The sequence below is a fragment of the Onychomys torridus genome, chromosome X (assembly GCF_903995425.1).
Source record: "Onychomys torridus chromosome X, mOncTor1.1, whole genome shotgun sequence".
In the NCBI taxonomy this organism is placed as follows: domain Eukaryota; kingdom Metazoa; phylum Chordata; class Mammalia; order Rodentia; family Cricetidae; genus Onychomys; species Onychomys torridus.
Window position 1 is genome coordinate 66403617 of NC_050466.1, and position 16051 is coordinate 66419667.

At 36.2% G+C, this 16051-nt stretch overlaps 1 non-coding gene across 1 annotated transcript; it reads left to right on the top strand.

Annotated features, from left to right (window-relative positions):
- Nucleotides 1-1253: 1253 nt before the first annotated feature.
- Nucleotides 1254-1334, top strand: LOC118574907. The gene has a single exon (XR_004943784.1). It is a non-coding gene; the product is annotated as a small nucleolar RNA SNORD87 (small nucleolar RNA).
- Nucleotides 1335-16051: the final 14717 nt, after the last annotated feature.

Below are 16051 nucleotides of genomic sequence, written 5' to 3' on the forward strand. Positions count from 1 at the left end.
AGAATGGATAGTACTCTAAACAGGCTGAAGAGTTAGGCAACTGTTAAAAATATTGATAAAAGGTATGGTGTCTTGTCATAGAGTGATAACAATAGGACAAAAGTTAATGAGATGGTTCAAGGGATATTGAAGAGTTAGGATAGGAGATTTTTAGAATATGAATGATTCAGTTGAAGAACAAATCCAGGGACTCTTAACCTTAGCATTGTGCTATTGACATTTTAGACTAGATAATTATTGGTTGTCGAGGATCATTTTGTGGCATTGTAGGATGTTTGGTATTATTACTGGCTTCCAATAAATACAAATGGCATTCTTTGCCCATGTGTACCAACCCAAAGTATTTTTGAGTTATTAAACAATGTTCTTGGGTCTCAAAATTTACCTGAGTGGAGAACTATTGGATTAGTCAGTAATTCTGTGTAAGATATGGATTCAGTGTCCCAGAAAAATAACATGAAAAAGAAAAAGATTTGAATGGTGAGGAAAAAGTGATTAAAATTCAATTTTTTACATGCTGATTTCAAATTAATTGTGAGAAGCCACTGGTAGGCAATTATAATAATTTGAGATCTGAAGATCTGACTTAGAGATATAGGTGTTGGTGTCACTAGGATACAGATGATGATCAGTTGTGGGTGATATATTTTGCACCCTATTAAAGCTTTCCTAGGGGTCAGAGAACAGAACAGCTACTAGATTAGACGTAGAAGCCAGGCAGTGGTAGCACACGCCTTTAATCCTATCACTCGGGAGGCAGAGATCCATTTGGATCTCTGTGAGTTCAAGGCTACCTGGGAACAGAGCCAGGTGTTTACACCTTTAATCCCAGCACTTGAGATCTCTTGTCTTTGCTTGGGAAGGACACATACCTTTAATTCCAGTAAGTGATAGCAGGAAGCAGAAAGGTATTTAAGGTACGAGGACCAGGAAATAGAGACTTTTGAGCAGTTTAACTGAGACTTTCAGGGGTGAGGACTCAGAGTCATCCAGTCTGAGGAAACAGGAACTCATGCTCTTGAGGCTGAGGATTCAATCAGAGGATTTGTGGAGTTGGTGAGGTAATAGCTGGTGGCTGTGGCTTGTTCTGTATCTCTAATATTTCAGCATTCACCCCAATATCAGGTTCTTGTTTTTTTCTATTATAAGAACTTTTAAGATTTGTGTTACAATCAGTCAGAAGAGTAAAGCAAAAAGGGAAGCTAATTTGGGGCTGAGAGAACATGGGGTGATTAACATCACTTAAGAAAGAAATTTACACAATGATGACTTCATTTTTTGCAGTTTACCCAGCTGAGGGCTTCTTTGAAGAAGTAATCTAAAAACAACAAAACAAAACAAAACAAAACAAAACAACATCAGAAGCGAACTTCTGCCCTCCAGGGTTCTCCCATTGTGCTGTAAGCCTGTATTTAAGACCTCCTCCCTCCTTCAATAAACATCATTCGGCATTCAAAAAAAAAAAAAAAAAAAAGAGGGGGGTCAAGATCATGATGAGTAAACCCACAGAGATAGCTGACCGGTGCTAGTTAGAGCTCATTGACTCTGGACTGACAGCGCAGGAACATGCATGAGACAGAACTAGGCCCGCTGAATGTGGGTGACAGTTATGTGGCTTGATCTGTTTGTGGGGTCCCTGGCAGCAGGGCCAGGACTTATCCCAGGTGCATGAACTGGCTTTAAAAAAAGAAAGAGAGAGAGAGGGAGAGAGAGAGAGAGAGAGAGAGAGAGAGAGAGAGAGAGAGAGAGAGAGAGAGAGAAAGAGAGAGAGAGAAAGAAAGAAAGAAAGAAAGAAATTTAGTAAAAGAATTTTGAGAGAGCTATCCAAAAGGTAGAAAGAAAGTCAGAAGTGGTCTCATGCAGAGTAAGGTAAGAATCTAGGTGTTGACAGAAGCTATTAACTGTATCAAATGTAGTTCAAGGTAATCAAGATAAAGACTAAGGAGTATTCACTAGTATCAGTGGCCAGAAGATTTTCAATCATCTGGACAATAGCTGTTTCAGTTGCACAATGGCCTTCAGAGCTCCCTGTAGATGGTCAAGGGGTGAGAAGGAAGTTAAGAAATAAAAGCAGAGAATATGAAGCTATTTATTTATTTATATTTACAGAGTGTGTGTGTGTGTGTGAGATGGAGAATATATATAGTACAAGTGGGAGAGTGTGGGCAGGTTCATGCCACATGGGGTATGTGGAAGTCAGAGGACAGATGACAACCTTTTCATCTTGTTTTTGAAGTGCTAAAGACAAGTTCCAAGTTCTTATTCAGAACACTGAAAGCCAGGAGATCAGGAGAAATACACTTTATTTTAGAAGTTAACACAGCTTTCAGATTATTTAATATAAAATGATTCCTATAGGCTAGGCTGATTGCATTCAATTACTAAGCTATACATACAAAACTTATAAACCTATATATTGTGATAAATGAAAATGCAATACAACATCAAATTACCTTGTTTGGCACTTGAGGGATACATTTGATTATTATTATTTTTAGTAAAGCTGACTTACATAGTTAAAGCATACCCCATGGTGAAGGAAGATACATAGATGGTAAAATCCTTTAGTAAAAAAATATCTTATTTCTCATTTCACAAAAAACTTTATTCACACCTAAGAGAAAAGGCAAAAGTTTTGTTTCTTTGAATGTTTGTGTTTCCATATTTTAGAAAAGAATAATAGATCTGTTCAATAGTTATGGTATTGGCAAAACTACTCAAATATTTCTTATATGTCACCTGAGACTTAAAACAAGGGGTAAGCTATTTAAATACATACAAACTGGCATCACTGAAAAGCTTGCAAGACATGTGAATCTCAAGTCGCAGCCAATACCTATTTGAATAAAAAAATTGTTTGTGTTGGTGCCAAGTAATGTATGTTAATAAAACCTCTGGGGAAATTCTAATGCTTGCTAATTCTTTTTACTATTTATTACATTTTAATTCTAATCACCTACTAATTTTCTGAGGCAGCATCTTATTGTGTAGCCTAGGCTTAACTGGAACTCACCGAGTAGTCCAACCTGGCCTTGAACTCATGGAAATCATCGTGCCTTAGCCATCCAAAACTCTGGTATTGTAGGACTCTACCACCATATCTGTGTCTAAAATATTTTATTGTGGCTATTTAAGTTCTATTGCAAGTATTTAGATTAATATGATGAGATAGCTAACATTGTAAAGCAAATTAGCATACCTATTCTTCCACATAGTTATTTTTTTTGAGATCCACTGATAACAGCCAATAGGCGAGGGGGCCTCAAAGGCACCAAAATAAAAAAGATGTAAACATTAATTATCTTGATTTGATCAGAACATATTGTATACATGTATTGAATATGATATATTTTATAAATATGTATGATTATTATGTTAATCAAAATTTTAAGAGTGTTAAAGGAGATGAAACTATTAACTATCCCAATTCAATTATTGTACATTGCATACATATACTGAATTATCATACTGTGTGCCAAAACTTATGCAATTAAAACAATGATTATTTTTATAATAGTATTCAAATTCAAATGTTTTAGACTGAAAATCCAATGGGTATTTGATGCCCTTGAGAAGAAATTGATGTAATTTCAGATAGTAAAGATGATTTTATAGAAGGTATATTGAAATATATTTCAATTTAATCTGGTAACTAAGAAAATAATAATTTTATATTCCTAGAAATGTAGTTTGTCTCTTAATTGTGGCAGGAAGAGAAAAGACATGGAGAATTATCCATTTTATTCCCTCAGTTTTAACACCTTAAAGATAGTATAATTTATTCTTCTATTTCTTTAGAAAATTTACCATGATCAAGGTGGTAATTTAGCTTAATTGTGAAAATTAAGAGTTAGGAACTATGTAAGGAAGAGATTCTTAAATATTGCTAAGATGGTTAGCCACACTCTTTATGTAAGCATATTTCCTGATAGGTTGCTCTCAGTTTTTTTTCTACTTTCCTTATTATCCTAGGGTACAAGGTGACAAATTTAAGAAAAAAAAATTCCAATTGAATATTATAAAAAATATTTTTCAAATGTATATGGTGGCTATTTGTGTGCTTCAACTTCTATAGAGAAGCAAGACTCCTTATCGACCAGATAAAAGGATCAAATACAAAGAGTTTGTAAACACATGGAGGAGAATGGGAGACTGAGGCTGCTGATCATTTTGTTCCTTACTCATTGATGAGCAGGATGACTTAGTTTTGACAGCAAGCAGCTAGACATTAATATGGATGTGTTTAGAATAAGAACCAGCAAAATGCAAGTCTAATACTCCTTTGGGACATGCTCCAATAACTCAGTTTCATATTGATTTCTTCAAAAGTGATATAGCATTGAAAAATGAGTCACTGTAGTGACGCAGTGCAAAACAAAAACCACCTACTAGACTCATCACCTTTGAATTCTGTTTTATCATTAAGAGTCCAAGTTTGTTCTGAAGGATGAAATACATATACACAATATTTTAATGACAGTGAATTGCATTACTTTAGGGAAAATGTTGTAGTTATCTTTCCCTGACTAACAAATCACAACCATATTTAATGTATTTTAAATGATAATTATACTCATAAATCTGCAGTTTGGGCAAGGCTCAGTGAGTGTAGCATATTCCAACCCTGTTCAGTGACTGATGAATGCTTGAGGGCTATGGTTTAGAATTTCATGAAGGTGTATGCCTTTGGCAATTTGGTTGTTGGCTCAGAAATGAGTTCAGCTTTTCTGTGGAATCACTCATCCCATATGTGACTTGTCCCTGTAGTGTGGCTTTACAACATTGCAATTGAAATTCAAAGATGAGGAATGAGGGAGGGGAGAAGCCAGGAGGGAGAGAGTCAGAGAGAGAGGAAGAAATGAGGAAAGAAAGAGGAAGGGATAAAGGAAGGGAGGGAGGGAAGGAGAATATGAATGAATAAATAAACATGAATGAGCACAAGTGAGCATGCACTAACTGACCTCAGTAGCATATGATGTTGCTAAGGTGCTAGGTGCATTGGAAATAGCTTTTAAGACCTGGATTCAGAAGTCATTCAGTATCTATTCTACACATCAAAGTTGTCCTAGTCAAGTCTTAACCTAGGTTTCAAGAGAAGGAAAGCAGAATGCATCTTTTAATAGAGCAGAAATAAAGTTTAAGAAGAGCAAGTTGGATCTGTTGTTGGAACACAGGCAGCCATTGGAGGTAAAGAATTAGGCTTGATTTTTTAAATTGCTGGATTTTTTTAATAAAAAAATTTTTAAAAAGTAATTTTAAACTTACAGATAAGCTACTAAATAGGAAAAATTATTACCCTCACCCAGTTCCTGCACATGTTATATCATAGTCATCAAAAAGAGGCTAAACAGTAAAACAAAACAAAACAAAACAAAACAAAACAAAAAAACTTCAGAATTATTTGGATTTGACTAATTTTCACCCAAATATGACTCTTCTATTTTAGAGTCTAAGTCAGGATTCTATATTACCTTTAGATGTGTGTCCTTGAACTCCTCCAATCTATGACATTTTCTCATGCTTCTTTGCATTTCATGGCCTTGGCACAGGCAAAGAGTACTGGCCAGTCATTCTGTAGCACATCCCTGCATTTGGATTTGTCTGCTCCTCCCCATGATCAAGCTGAGGTTAGGCATTCTTGGGAGGTTACTCTGGAGGTTTTATGTTCTTTTAATATACCATATCACAGTATCATGGTGTTAATAAGTATTACTACTGATAAAAGTCTTAAAACACCTAGCTAATCTGCCAAATTGTGTCTACTTGTAATTCGTTCATGTTCTATTTTGACTTATTGACACAGGGTCCTGATATGTAACCTGGACAGGCTTTGAATTCACGATCCTCTTGTTTTTAACCTCCTGAGTGTGGGGATTACCAATTATGCAATATCAAGTGGTCAACCCCAAACCTGGCTCTACCAGCATTTTTGTTCACTGCCAAACAGTCAACTCTGAAAACATACATACAAGTAAAATTATACAAACTGAACAAGTGACATTCAGGAATATATAGGTGTATGTATATATGCATGCAGTAATAATTGATTTTTTAAAAAAGAGGCTGTGAATTCAAAGGAGAAAGAGGATGGGAAATATGTGAGCATTTGAAGGGAGGAAAGGGAAGGGAGAAGAATTGTAGTATAATTTCAAAGTAAAAAATATCTTATTAATTTTTAATTATGTGTAGGTATGTGTGTTTGCATGTTGGTATGTACACATGGGTGCAGGTACCCACAGAAATCAGAGACACCAGATCCTGTAAAGCTGAAGTTGCAGACTGTTGTAAACTACCTGATGTGGTGTTAGTGAACTAAACCCAGATCCTCTGGACAGCAGCATGTGTACTTCACCAGTCAGCCCTCTCTCTAGCCCCTCTATTAGTTCTTTTGGCCACAGTCATTCTTTGGTATCCATGGAGGACTGGTTCCATGATGCTTACAGATACCAAAATCTGTGGATGCTTAAGTTTCTTTTTAAAAAACGATGCTCCATGGCTACAGAATAGCTATTCTAAATGTAGTTCTTTGGGTTTCAGCAAATGTTTGTTTGACTGGGTATATTAATTGAGCTATAAAACAAAACAAAAACACCCTGACAAAGCATTGTATTCCTGGAATACAAATAATTTTAGGATTTAACACATAACCCTGTGGCAATTGAATTAGTCTTTTAGAGTATAATGTTTGTGTATTTTTGTTGCTTTTAATCTTTTAAAATAATTTAAAAATATAAATATAGCATTTTCCTCACCATTTCCTCCCTCCAATTCCTCCCATGTAACCCCCTTGCTAGCTCCCATGTTCCCTCTCAAAATCATGGCTGCTTTTCCTTTAATTGTTACTGCATTACACACATACGCGCCAAAATACATAAATACAACTGTCTCAGTCCATTTAGTGTTACTTGTGCATATATGAGTTCAGGGTTGACCACTTGATATTGTATAACCCATATTGATGTTAGGGGCTCATCCATGGAGAAGATAATTTCTCCTGCTCAGCATTCCTTAGATGCCTGCAGCCCATTGTTTAAGAGTATGATACTGTGAAATTTCCCCCTTCTATCTGTGTTAGCAAGTCTATTGGTCATGTACTTCTTTTGGTCTTGTTTAGGCAGCAATGTTGTTATCATATCATGGGTGAGACACAATCGCACAGCAGAGATTTCCTGGTCCTTTGGCCCTTACAGTGTTCTTTTGCTTCCTTTTCTGTGATGATCCCTTGGCCCTACTGGTACACTACCTGTATTGTAGATGTACCAACAAGAGCTGGATATCCAATAATCAATTGTTCTGCATTTTGACTAGTCATGGACTTGACCTGTAATGGTCTCCTTCTGTTGCAAAGAGAAGCTTCCTTGATGAGGAGTGAGAGCTGCAGTTATATGGGGGTATAAGGTAAATATTTAGAATGCACTTAGGAATTATGCTGGTTTAGTAAAGTTTTTTAAAAGTTAATTGAAATTGTGTGTGTGTGTGTGTGTGTGTGTGTGTGAGTGTGTGTGTGTGTGTGTGTGAATGTGCAAGACGTGTGTGTGGGAGCTCCTGCAGGCCAGAACAGTTTGCTGGATCCCATGGGACTGGAGTTAAAGGCAGTTGTGAGCCATCGATTGGATTTTGCCAACAGAGTCCTCTGCAAGAGCACTTTTAACTACTAAGCCATCTCTCCAGCTGCTTTGCCTTCAGTTTTATGTTATCCTTCAAAACACTGTTTTCAAAGGTAACTTAGGTCAGTCCCTTTTTCCTGATACTGCTGGACTGTATGAAATTAACCTATTATACAGCTGAGTTTGCCACAGATGGTGTACACTGCATCTTTTCTTCCACATTCCGACTTATACATATATGTGTTTACTTTACATATAATGATATTTATTTCAGCAGAGTATATATGTTTTCTGACAAATGCATAAAGTTATGTATCCATGTTCAAAGTCCCATACCAAATAACACCATCGCTTTAAAATTTTCCTTTGCTTGCCTTTCTACAGTCGCTTGTCCAATCCCCTGAATGTTTTGAATTCCCACAGTTTTCCAAAATATTTTCTAGAGTAAATACAAGCCCACAACATAGAGCCTTTTTGTTCTGGCTTCTTTAATTCTCTAAAGTGCACTTAAGATTCATCCATATTGTTTTATATACCAGTTGTTCCTTTGTTTTCATTTCTGTGTGGTAATTCCATGGTATGGGTGGGACCACACAACTTGTTTGCTCACTGGTTGAAACGTGGGTTATTTCTACCTTTTGTGATTATGCAAAACTGTTCCATAAGCATTAATGTACAGTTTTTCATAAGTATAAGTAATCATATTTCAAGGAGTATGGTTGCTGTGATACGTGGCAAGTAAATATTTGACTTTATCAGAACTGTGCAACTATTTTCAAATCCAACCAGCAATATATGAAGGTACTGACTCCTCTGCATCCTTGCCATTGCTACTCAATTGCTCTGGGATGTCAACTTTCTGAAAAGTTCAGAGAGAACTATATATTTGAAGTCAATGTATTTCATTGTAAGCACAAGAAGAATACGTTGCAAATTCTGTATAAAACAAGTGGACTACAGAATGGAAGACTTATTTTATGATTTAAAGAAGCAATGTAAGTTTAGCTAGGAAATTAAAGTCAAAGTATACTTTAATATAGCAATATAGAATAATTTATATTACATTATTTTGAAATAGTTACATGGCAGAGAAACATTGTGTACAAGGAAAAAATCAGTATCTATTTGGTTTCTCTCTACTTTTTTCTCATGTTAAGAATTTGGACTGAATATAGGTACCTATAATGACTACTGCCATTCTATTATTAATGGTTTAATTGTATTAATCACAGGTTATATATTTCAAGTTTATGAAGAATGCAAATTGAAATAAGTAAATTAAAATACTGAAGTGAGAAGGGGACATGGGGATTCTGTGTGTGGGTGACAAATCAAAACCAAATATAGTGACATGTATGTACGAAAATTCTATAATGAAACTGATCACTTTGCACATTAACATAAAACTAAATTTAAAAAGGAAGGGCTGCTAAGAACATCAGAGGTTTGTAATTTATATATGTATACACACACATATACACATACATACATACATATATATCATACCCATACCAAACAAAGAACTTTAAAATGTACTACACCTTACAACTTTGGATATTTTTGGATAAATTATAGTATAGTCATGCTATGGAACATCAAGTAGTCATTATAAATATTTTCAAACTAAAAATAAAGAATAGAAGTGATTCCTTTAGCAAGACACTGGCTATTTCTATGTCAGTTACTGAATCAAGTGATGGAATAGGAAGATATGCCTTGCCATTGTAACATACACACTTTTAGTTAGTGACTATCAGTAAGAAATTTCTTAAAGATTAGACATCCCTTAAATACTCTGAATTTCTACTTGCATTATCTCTCAGATTTTTCCAGACCCATGGAACTATTTCATGGGGAACTTCAGAGAATCAGAAGAGTGAGAAGATCACTGGTGTAAGTTGTCATCCATTCCAAAGGGGTAATTTATAATTTTAGAGAGAGATCAATACTTTGAAGTTCGTGCAAAGTCTAAGACTCACCAGGGAGTCTAAATTGGGTGAGAGTTTTGAATAAAAACTGAGTGGACAGCAAGGATTTGAAAAACTTTTCAGTTGTCATTTTATCTCTAAAGGATTGAGGAGCTTTTCTTGAGGTAGAATGGGAGCAAAAGGAAAATTATAGGTTAAGAGTTAAAAGCAGAGGAAGCCTTGCAATAATGGAGATAGCAGATCTCAAGGTGGGAAGGGTACATTTATACAGAAAAAGAACTCAGTGCTAACAAAGAATTCCCTGGGGCAGGTAAGACATGAGAACAAATTAGGTACAAAGCCCAAGAATCCAAGAAAAATTGTAATGTGAATGTAACCAGCTGTTTTCTCTGAACCTCATGGACCATTTCCACATAGCTAGTGATCACCCACAACCAAAACATTAGTCAAGTTTAGTAAATCAATATCATATGTTGTCTGTCACTGCTGCAGCTATTTAGGAAAAAAGACAACTTGCTCATGTTTTAGATTATTTTACTATTTGCACTTCTTTCCATGGCTCACTGTTAAACATCTGGGAAAAAATCTAGATGAAACTTTGTATGGCTAGTGATCTGTTGCTCAGAATGGAAGTTATGGCAAATACTGTGTATTTCAAATTGTTTTAGAAATTAGATTTTAGCTGGGCAGTGGTGGTGCACACCTTTAATCCCAGCACTTGGGAGGCAGAGGCAAGCGGATCTTTGTGAGTTCGAGGCTAGCCTGGTCTACAGAGAGAGATCCAGGAAAGGCACAAAGCTACACAGAGGAAACTCTCTCTCTCAAAAAACCAAAAAAAAAGAAAGAAAAAAAGAAAGAAAGAAAGAAATTAGATTTTAGAGGGTAGAGAGACATTTCTGCTGTTAAGTGTGCTTACAACTCTTACAGAGGACCTGGGCTCAGTCCCAGCACCCACTTAGTTGATCGATCTATCTATCTATCTATCTATCTATCTATCTATCTATCTATCTATCAATCATCTATGTATCTATCTATGTATCTATGTATCTGTCTATCTGTATAAATGCACATGCATGTCTATCATCTATCTAATCTGTATCTATTTATCTATATCTATATATCTATATCTATATATTTCTAGTTCTAAGGGGGCATGACAACCTCTTCTGGTACTCATGGGTGCTGTACACATCTGTGCACATGCAGACAAGCAGGCATCACAATCCATATAAATAAAAATATAATTTAAAGAGAAGTTAGACTTTAAATGTTTGCAACATAAAAATAAGTGTATGAGGTAATGGATTGTTAATTACTTTGACTTATTCATCTACATGGTGACCATGTATCAAGAAATTGCATCGTGGTCCATAAATATACATAATATCATTCACTAATTTAAAATGAAAAAAAAAAAGCCTCACCTGTGGAGGGTAAAACCATCTGGGCCAGTTTGAATCCAGTGTTTCAAATACCACTCATCTAATCACCAAAGCATTCTTTATTTCTTGATGCAATTAGTGTGCCTTTATTCTAAATTAATTTGAAATCTTGCTTTAATTTCCCATAATGCAATTAAACACTTAAAAATTGGGTCTCTTAGACTAATTTACATAAACACTGAGAAACCTGATTCATGCTTTCCCATGATGGCCCTCCTCTTTATTGTGTAACTAAATACAATATCCATGTCACACACATTGCAAGTCTTACTTTTTCTATCCCTTACATTATTAATGCTCAATTACTAAAGACTTCTGGCTTTCATGGGTATACTGATGCCATATCTTGTAAGTCCATGGGAGAAGAATTATGAATTTGATGTGAAAAGGCAAGGTTTAGGGGGATGCTATTTATAAATGACAATGGCCAAAGGCTATGTGTTGATAAGATTTCTATAGCTTTAAAAAGCAATGGAGGTTCTCTCTCTCTCTCTCTCTCTCTCTCTCTCTCTCTCTCTCTCTCTGTCTGTCTCTCTCTGGTTGTCACTATGTAGTTCAAAACATAAATCCACAGCATTTAAGATGACAAGACCTTATATTTACATAGAGACTTTCCTCAAGGAGTTCACATCACTCCTTAAGAATGGCTCCATTAATTCTTATAGCTTAGGGAACTCCAGTGGGAAGATACATCTTTATGTCTAGTTGTCATAAATGGAAGAACTATTCCCGAGATAGGTTTGCAACTTTCTCAAGGTCACTTAAGCCAAGCTGAATTGCCAGAAGTGTGAAAATGCAGAGTAATATCAATTTTCCCATGTGGAAGAAGGACTATTTGGGTCACTCAGGGTAAAGGAAGAACATGACTTTTCAAAAACTGTCTTCCATCATTTTCACTCTGATGTGTAACCTGTGACTCAGACACATTATTTTTGGTTAGTGTTTCCCAAACCATGATTTTGTGAACACTGGAATATATAAGATACTGGTGTATCTTCATTAAAAAGGGGTGCTTCTATGACCAAAATAAGTTTGAAACCTGCCATGTTCTATATTTACTTTTTGGTGATTCATGATTCCTTTTAGTACAGTAAGAAGTCCCATAGTGAAGAAAATTACATAGCTTTGTTTAAGCCAGTTTCCCTGAGTTATTTGACCTTGGGAATAGGTTCTTTTATATAGCATATCTTAATGACTTATGGAACTACTTTTCAATGAATCATATTCTGGAGAAATACATTTCTTTGCTAAAGGTTCTGGTGGAGAAATTCTTCTTTAATTTTTTTGCTGTCTGATAGTTCCAGATACAAACTCTGAAGTTTCATTTGCAGATGGCTTAGGTAGTGCTTGAGCCTTAGAGATTCTGAAGGACTCTTACTGTTGGTTGGCAAGATCCTATGGAATGAATGCCCCAATGCTGCAAATCCCTGGCAGCAATGCCTCCTATTCCAATTTCTTTCTAATTTCTGCCTAATTCTAACCTATTTCACACCATAATCTGTGGTCTTTAACTTGGTATGTTGCCAAGTGTGCCATGTGTGCTGAGCACTGAGTAGATGAACAATTTGATACAGGCTACAAATCAAAAAGAATTTAAAGATCCAACTGAAAGCTAGTCCTCAAGGAGGAAGCATTCAAGGTCAGTTTTAGCTCAGGGGCCTCTGGGCCCTGTTTCTGAGGTGCATCGTGTCTTCTGCAATAGGGACTCACCTTCTACTTCTGAGGGGCAATCAAGGACAATAGCAGCAGGCTGTGTGTTTAGGAGTCCCTTTGACAGCCCTCACCAAAGCTCAAAAGAAAGCTTCTCATATCTGGTTTTGGCAATTAATGAATTCTGAGAGTGGGAGAAATAGTCTTCCCCAGGAAAGCACACTAATTGGTTAGCTAATACTAAATGGTCAGCTATGAAAACATATATAAAAGTAATATGCAGATTAAATTATATTTTGGAAATATGTATGTCATATTTAGGAAACATATATGTTTATAGATATGCAGTATCAATTAATGAAAACAGCAAGTTTCAGAGCTGCACTGCTATATGACAATGGCTCAGATATTCTAATATTGGCTTATCTAGAAGCAAAGTCTAGAAGCCACCTGAATGAAATCTCTTAATAGAACATCATCTTGAATTATGACCTAAATACCCAAGATACAAGTTTCCCATCTGTTGAGATTTGGTATATATAAGACTGACTTACTGCTTGCTCTGAATGTCTCCACATACTCTACACTTTCTACTACTTCTACTCTCTGTTTCCAAAGTCCTCTTCTAGTTTGCACACCTGTATTGAATCCTCAGAGATGTAGATATAAACACTAGATGAAATATACAGGTTTATTAATCAAAATGTCTTTGAGATTAAGATGGGGAAGAAGCTGGTGGCAGAAACTCTATCCAAAGCAGCCATCAGACTACAATACAAATATGTCCTGTGTAAAGAGATGAACCAGAGGCTGGGTGGAAGCATCATTGACTGGTATGCAGCAAAGGGAATGTTGTCAAGGCTGTGATCATTTATTAGTGGTATTCTGTATGACCTATGAATGGACCTGCCTGATGAAATACTAAGCCATGCTCATTGATTAGGAACCATGTGTGTGTGAAGCAGAGTGTACTTTCATGAAAATGCTGCAATGAGTTTCAATGTGTAGTAGTTGCAGGTCTAGGGGGTTCATTTTATTGCCTTCAATGGTGTTCATGATTGACTATATCCTCTCCAAGTTTTGAAAATCTAATGCAGGCCTCTGCTTCATACATTTAGTAAGTGATTAGAAGAGCAAGTTTCATAAAGAGAGGACTTTGTTAAGAATGAGCAGATGAGGGCAATTAGAGCTGATCATGTTGGAAACATCTGAATATGCCATTTGACTGCTTAAACATATTAAGTTGATTTGTGGTCGGTTTTACTTTTCTGAGAATTCTATGGCATCAAATGTCTTCCTATTAAAAAAAAAGGAAGAAAAGCAATATTACAGAAAGTGAAAAGGTAAATGTTATTTTCAGTTTCTAGGTAAAGCTGACAGATTGAGGAAGTTTCTGACATTTCATTATAGGTAGAAGCACTTTGTATAGTCTTCATTTTATACTCAAGATAACTTTGGGACTGATACATTTGTTCTAAAATCACATTCCCATAAAATGAAAAGCAAAAACAATTAGACAGAAGACAATTTTGTTTGAAATCAGTATAACTGCATAAAATGAATTAAAAACAGTGAATAATCTTGATCTCTTGATAAATTGCCTGCTCTAGAGTGCATGGGCAGCTCTTGTAGCATCTATTGAGAAACAAAGAAATCCTGTCAAGATGACATCTGCTTCTTCAGTGGAACATATCAGGAGTCATGAGGTTTTTAAATATGACACAGTGAGCAGCATCATGTACTTAATCAGCTGCCAAGGAGGAGTTTGTCTTTCTTCTTGGGAATCCATTGATTCTAGAATGTAAGGCTTTCCATGGAAACTATCAGCTATGTCACAACTTATAATGTCTGAGGGTACTATTGAAACAATTACCTGTGGCCAGATGAGGCTGAGTGGCTGTAGTAATGCTGTATGACAAATAACTATAGTATCAAATGACACAATAACAAAGAGCACATCAGCAAATGACCAAAACTAAGTATGTGACCCACAAATCTGAATTGGCTTAGGATGGGCTGAAACAGGCTGTACTGAGATGGGGAAATACAGTCCTGCTCTATGTTTCTCACCTTCCTTCTGAGATCAATGAAGGCATGTTCTTTTTCTTGTGATAGGAAACACACAAGGGAGAAAGCATAAACAAAGGTTCTTCAGAAGCCTATGCCCTGGACTGGCATACTGCCACTTCTGTCTCATTATATTGATCAAAGCAAATCCTATGGTTAAAATGATAGTCAGGGGACAGAGAAATATGTTCTATCCATCATGAAAGTTCAGCAAATGTGTAGATGCAGAGAGTTGGATGAATTGAGAACAAATAGCAATTTACCACATGGAGAAGCTACATATGTCTACTTTGATCATGTGTTTAATCTCAGTTATGTGGCAAACGCTGAGTGACTCAGCCCCAAGCAAGGCACATGTTGTTGTCTTTCCTACAGGATCAGAAGCCATTAACTGTTCACTAAATTCTATTATTACTTATTGGAAATGTGACTTTGATGCCTCTTCTAATTGTCTTTGAAATTTGGCAGTCATGTGACAGAATTATGGTCAAAGAAATTTGAGTGAAAATTTCAAGGATAGCCCAATAAATTCTGTATACCTATCTCTATGATTTCTTTCATTGGATAGACATGATGATAAATACCTAAGGTTACTCTAGAGCCCAAATAATTATCTGCTATAAAATAGTCTCTATTTCATTTTGTCAGATACATGTATTTTCCATATACTATGACACAAAGAAGAGGAATGAACTTCCACTGTGCTGAACTGTTAGTTTTTCAAACATTCATTATAGAACCTATCCTGGAGTACCCTGACTATATCTATACTCTTAGCATATCATACCTCACTTCCTGTACCTAGTCACTTCTAACCTCTGATTTGCCTATTCCTAGCTGCACAATTGACCTTTGAGTGTGGTAATAAATAAATTATTATTCACCTTTTCTTTTTTGCTGTTTATCTATTTTTTTTTGTTTTTACATCCCAACCAAAGTTTCCCCTCCCTTCTCTCCTCCTAATTCCTCCCCACAGCCTTCCCTCTCCCCACATCCATTCCTCCTCTGTTTCTCTTCTGAAAAGGATAGGCTGCCCATGGATATCAGCCAGCCATGGTATTATCAAGTTGCAGTGAGACTATGCACCTTCTCTCTTTTTAAGGCTGAATGAGGCAATACGGTAGAGGGAAAGAGTCCCCAAAGCAGGCAACAGAGCCTACTGTTAGAAGTCTCACAAGAATACCAAGTTATGCAACCATAACATATATGCAGAGTGCCTAGGTCAGTCCCATGTAAGCTCCCTGGTTATCAGTTCAGTCTCTGTGAACCTCTGTGGACCCAGGATAGTTGATTCTGTGGGTTTTCTTTTGGTGCCCTTCACCCCACTGGCTCCTACAATCCTTCTCTTTAGCAGGAT